Source organism: Giraffa tippelskirchi, chromosome 4 (assembly GCF_054371585.1).
Source record: "Giraffa tippelskirchi isolate mGirTip1 chromosome 4, T2T-mGirTip1v1.2.pri, whole genome shotgun sequence".
Classification (NCBI taxonomy): Eukaryota; Metazoa; Chordata; class Mammalia; order Artiodactyla; family Giraffidae; genus Giraffa; species Giraffa tippelskirchi.
Genome location: NC_137278.1, coordinates 159,254,263 through 159,260,262, shown reverse-complemented (window position 1 = coordinate 159,260,262; position 6,000 = coordinate 159,254,263).

Here is a 6,000-nt window from a genome sequence, read left to right as displayed (position 1 = left end):
ACCTGGAATGTTAGGTCCATGAATCAAGGCAAATTGGAAGTGGTCAAACAGGAGATGGCAAGAGTGAACGTCAACATTCTAGGAATCAGAGAACTAAGATGGACTGGAATGGGTGAATTTAACTCAGATGACCATTATATCTACTACTGTGGGCAAGAATCCCTTAAAAGAAATGGAGTAGCCATCATGGTCAACAAAAGAGTCCAAAAGGCAGTACTTGGATGCAATCTCAAAAACGAGAGAATGATCTCTGTTTGTTTCCAAGGCAAACCATTCACTATCACCATGGTAATCCAAGTCTATGCCCCGACCAGTATGCCAAAGAAGCTGAAGTTGAACGGTTCTATGAAGACCTACAAGACCTTCTAGAACTAACACCCAAAAAAGATGTCCTTTTCATTATAGGGGGCTGGAATGCAAAAGTAGGAAGTCAAGAAACACCTGAAGTAACAGGCAAATTTGGCCTTGGAGTACAGAGTGAAGCAGGGAAAAGGCTAGTAGAGTTTTGCCAAGAGAACGCACTGGTCATAGCAAACACCCTCTTCCAACAACACAAGAGAAGACTCTACACGTGGACATCACCAGATGGTCAACACCGAAATGAGATTGATTATATTCTTTGCAGCCAAATATGGAGAAGCTCTATACAGTCAGCAAAAAGAAGACCGGGAGCAGACTGTGGCTCAGATCATGAACTGCTGATTGCCAAATTCAGACTTAAATTGAAGAAAGTAAGATACCCAATATTTAGCTGGAATTGCTCAGCCAGCCTGAGAGGAGACAGGAGTCTGTTTGAAATGCCAGCCTCTTCATCAAGCCGTACCTGATGCTCCACTCACAGGGCTCTCTCCTTCTCAGGAATCCCTTTAGCAATGTTTTCAGACCTACTTATCCTATCTCATTCTATGTAACAGTGCAGACAACTATGAACCAATCTTACCTCTCTTTATAGGGTATAAACTACTTGATAAAATGGAATATGCTTCTCTCATTTATACACTTTGCTAAGTCAAAGTGCTTTGCACACAGCAGGCCTTCATGTTTGTTATGTTGAACATGTGTGCATTTGTGTTTGGGTGTGGTGAGGTAGGGGGCAGGAGAAATGGAAGGCAAAGAAATCTACCTCTTTCCTTGTTTATAAATGCCCATCCTCTCATGAGATAAGGATGCATTCCAGAAGCTCCCACTGCTCTCATATCTCTGCACGTGCTGTTATATTCCAGTGTTTACCTGGCACTCTTCCCATAGACGTCTCAGCAGTAGAGACTATATTTTATCTTAAAACCCAGTGTCTGTTATAAAGACTGCCACCTAGTGTGTATTGAGTAAATGTTTGTTGAATGAATAAACGAATAAAAGACTGAATTGGAAAATCTCCTGAAAATTCAAGGACGGTGAGCTTTTCCCAGGTGGTACTAGTGGTAAAGAATCTGCCTGCCAATACAGGAGAGTAAGAGACAAGAATTCAATCCCTGGGTTGGGAAGATCCCCTAGAGGAGGGAATGGCAACCCACAACAGTATTCTTTCTGGAGAATCCCATAGACAGAGGAGCCTGGTGGGTTACAGCCCATAGCGTTGCAAAGAGTCAGACATGACCAAAGTGACCTAGCACAGTAGAAGGAATAAAGACGATCCTGAACTGCCTCTAAGGAGAGTGAGTTTGACCCTTCCTGGACTATATAAGGTATATACAAACCTCTAAGTCATTTTTTTTCCAAAAAGTGTATAGAGTGTTACTAAATTTTAGAGCCAGAGAGGTCTTTAGAGATTATCCAGCCCAAGCCCACTCCATCTTAAAGATGAGTTAACAGATTGGTCCAACATCACCCAGCTAGTCATTAGAATAAAAACCAAAGCAATGGGAAGGGTTTTTTAGCTATGTGAACTCCAATTGTCTTTTAAAAATGTGGATCTTATATATGAAAATTTGGGGGCATTGAGAATCACTGCTTGGAGCTGGAGAGGATTACAGAGCAGAAAGATGGGGAAAAGGAGAGAGGGCAGAATGGGGTTCCCAATTTAGGTCTGTCTGACTCCCAGGTGGCCTGCATAGACCACTGTGATATGCTATTTTGTCTTACTAGAAAGTGGCAGAATAAGGGCTCAGACTCAAGTCTCTTCACCTCTTTACCAGAGTCCTGATATTTTTAAAAAGAAAACCACTTGTTCATATGTCTGTAGAAAATTTTGGAAATAAATTAAATTAGCTGCTGCTGCTAAGTCGCTTCAGTCGTGTCCGACTCTGTGCAACCCCACAGAAGGCAGCCCACCAGGCTCCCCCGTCCCTGGGATTCTCCAGGCAAGAACACTGGAGTAGGTTGCCATTTCCTTCTCCAGTGCATGAAAGGGAAAAGTGAAACTGAAGTCGCTCAGTCGTGTCCGACTCTTAGCGACCCCATGGACTGCAGCCTACCAGACTCCTCCATCCATGGGATTTTCCAGGCAAGAGTACTGGAATGAGGTGCCATTGCCTTCTCCAAATTAAATTAGAAACCAAATCAAAACAGAGCTTCCCCAAAACAACCAACATCACTTTCACTTGTCAGTAAATCTTTCTGCAACAGTATTAAACAAAAATTAAAATTCATGTAAAAGATAAAATACAAGAAACTTAAGATGAATATGAAATGGGGTATATTTTAAAGAGTTGAGCAGTTTTACCTAAGCCTAGAAACTTAATTATTAAAAGCAGATAGGGTAGGTATGGAACAGCCTGTTTTTTGAAAACTACAGCTTTACAGCAAGAATGGGAAAATTATGATGAAACCCATAGAAAACTAGTTTCTGCTTTGAATATTTAAGATCATTCTTTGAGAAAAATGGATTTCCTTGGGGGGAGGGGAGGTACCTCATTGCTGACGAAGTGAGAGTACTTTGGTTTTCATTCTCAACACCAAAAACCCATTTTAAGATGGTAAGATGTTAAGATTGCCCAGGACAGGGATTTTATGCTTCTTTTGTACTACTTTCCTGCCATGTTGATATCAATTCAACTGGTTGCCGATTTCTAAAGAACCCACTGGTTTGTAGCCCATCAGATCTGAAAGGCCCTGGCACACAGTGAGCACCATAAATATCTATCAACTGAACAAATGAGCATGACACTCCAGAAAATGCCTGTGATTTGGAGGGTGAACAGTGCTCTTTGTGGGGAAAGTTCTCCTGCTGCCTCTATCAGGAGAAATCCTTATAAAAGGAAGCTTGTGAGCTCTAGGAATCTCTCCGTTGCTGGACAGTTTACAGTGAATGCTGGAGACTTAACGCTTTCTTAAATAGACTGGTCACTTGACCTCATTTTCCATCCAAAGTCCTTTATTGAAACCCATTCTCCATGGTAAACTGCAGGTATACAGCTGAACAGCAGTTCAGAGGTCCACTGTAGAAGCTAAAGAATAAAAGTATGAAATTTCTGGGGGAGGTGGAGAGGGAGAAACAGAATCAAAATCAAGAAGAGCAGTTCAACAACCATAGCAGGAACTGGGAAAATAAGAATGAGTAAGTCTAGAACTGAGGAAGCCTACACTTTAGGGAGAGAGATAAAGTTACACTCATATCTCCATGAATATCATATCTCCAATATAATAGCCCACGTTTTATGATAGAAACATATCTAGGATTAGTGTGCTCTGAGAGCAGAGGAATTTAGCCAGGTTCAGGGGAAATTTCTGGAGGGAAGCGGAAGCCACACAAAAATGTATGCAGCACTGACATGAAAGGCAATGTCTTTGGAGCATGATAACAATTAGAAATCTTCAGATTACCTAAAAATGTTTATTTGAAGACCAGTATCTGCTACCGTTAAATATCTATAGCCAATTATAGTGTGGAATTACGTAACAATAGCACAGATCCGTCTTGTGAAAAGAGTAGATTGTGCATGAATGAAAAATTAAGTGTCCCAATCTCCTTTAGATTTTCTTGACTCTGCCCCATTCTCTAGAGGAATCCATTCTCTGAGTTTGTTTAAAATGAGGCATTTCAAACCATTTATTCCCTTATGAAGTACTTACTGGAGATATCTTATGTCTAAAATTTTAGCTACTTAAAAAACGCAAACAACCACAGGTTTCATCAGTTAAAGAAGGTAGACTGAAGTTGTGCTTAAACTGACAGGACTGAAGAGGAGAGCCTGTAAAATGCAGAATCCCTATGAAATATTAACCAAGGCTGAGAGCCCCGTGAATGTCTGGTTGCCACAGTAACTGAGGTGGCCTCTGAGCTGCCTGGGCACTCTATAGACCCCAGAGTTGGGCCAGGTCTTGTAGCTTAGCACGTAAGAGTTGGTTCCAATTGACTCTCCCTTTTCCCCCCTGTTCCATCTTGGAAGAAGAAATAATTGAAGTGTGGCTGGGAGAGAGGTGGTTTTGACAGACCACAAGGGAGTCCTACAGAAAGGTGTTCACTAGGTGTTCCAATAAGCATCTAATTGCAGGTTTGATGCCTGGAGAGTAGGAGGTGGCACTGGGGTTTCTCAGCACTGAAGTCACAACACAGGGGTGCCCAGGCTTGGAGAGGGTCAAAGCTCCAAAACTGCTTGAAGCCATTTAAAAGCAAAGCTGCTCCGTGGCTGCAGAACCCTTTGAATCCTGGAGTCCTGGAGTGAATACCACGCCAGGGGCTCCAGACTCTGAAGGGAAGGGAACAGAGGCACCTCATAACAAGGCTGAAGCAGCTGAGTGAACTCCAGGGCGAGTACAACCCCAGGTTTTCAACTCTGAAATGGAAGGAAAAGTGGGTGAGCCAGGGACAATGAGGGGGTTCCAGGGGTTCCCTCCAAAGTCGTAACTATGCAGGGGTCATTTTTCTTAGACCTGTGCATTCAAATTCAACAAGCAATCAGTCACACCTAACGATTCTCTGACACACTGAAGTGACTGAGCACAAGGATTCTCTGGGACCATGCTACATGCATCATGCGCAAATTAACGTCGACTCTTTCACTGGTATCCCAAATTGGATCTTCTTTTTTTGCTACGTTGTCATGATGAGGTGTATATACAGTATCAAGATATATGTTTTGCCAATAAAATGTTTAATTTGCTTAAAGATGTAGCCTTCACTCTGGAGTTCTCCAGAGATCCATTCACTGGAAGAGAAGCAGGCTACTCTGGGGTTTAGCTTTCCCACATGTCAGCAAGCCATCCTGTGAAAAGGCAAGCAAGCTACAAGCACTTAGCAATGCACAAAGCAAGGAAAGGGGGCTGGGGGAGCTGGACATCTGCTATAAAGTTCTTGGTGGTGTGGCGTTTTGTTGCTCAGTCGTGTCTGACTCTTTGTGACCCCCTGGACTGTACCAACCAGGCTCCTCTGTCCGTGGGATTCTCCAGGCAAGAATATTGGAGTGGGTTGCCATTTCCTTCTCCACAGAATCTTCTTGTTGTGGGGATCAAACCTCACATCTCCTGCATTGGCAGGCAGATTCTTTACCACTGAGCCACTTGGGAAGCCCATAAAGTGCTTATAGAAGAAAATAAAAGTGGAAAGGAACTTAGAATAACCCAGTTTAATTTGCTCGTTATAAAGAAGAGGATTTTGAGAATCTGAGAGGTCAGGCAATTATCCCAAATCACAAATGAAGCATCCCTTTCGTAATAAATTTTTGCGTTGCATATTTGGTGTTATTCTTCCAGAATAGTGCCATATACTTCTCTTCCCAACTAATTAACACTTTTTTTTATGACAACAAGGACAGAAAACCTCAACTGCCTCCTGGCCTCCTTGCCTCAGCACTGATGTTCAGCATCACCCATAGAATGAATCCACTTTGTGTTATCTAGACTGTGTCAGTGCAGGCTGCTGCAACAGAGCCGCACATTCGGTGTTTAGACCACGAACATGTCTCTCTCACTGTTCTGGAGGCTGGCCATCCAAGGTCAAGGTGTTGGCACTTCTCGTGTCTGATGAGGGACCACTTCCTGGTTTTCAGACAGCTGCCTTATCATTGTATATCTTCACGTGGCTGAGAGAGAGGGAAAAGAGAGAGAGAATGTGCTTTCCTG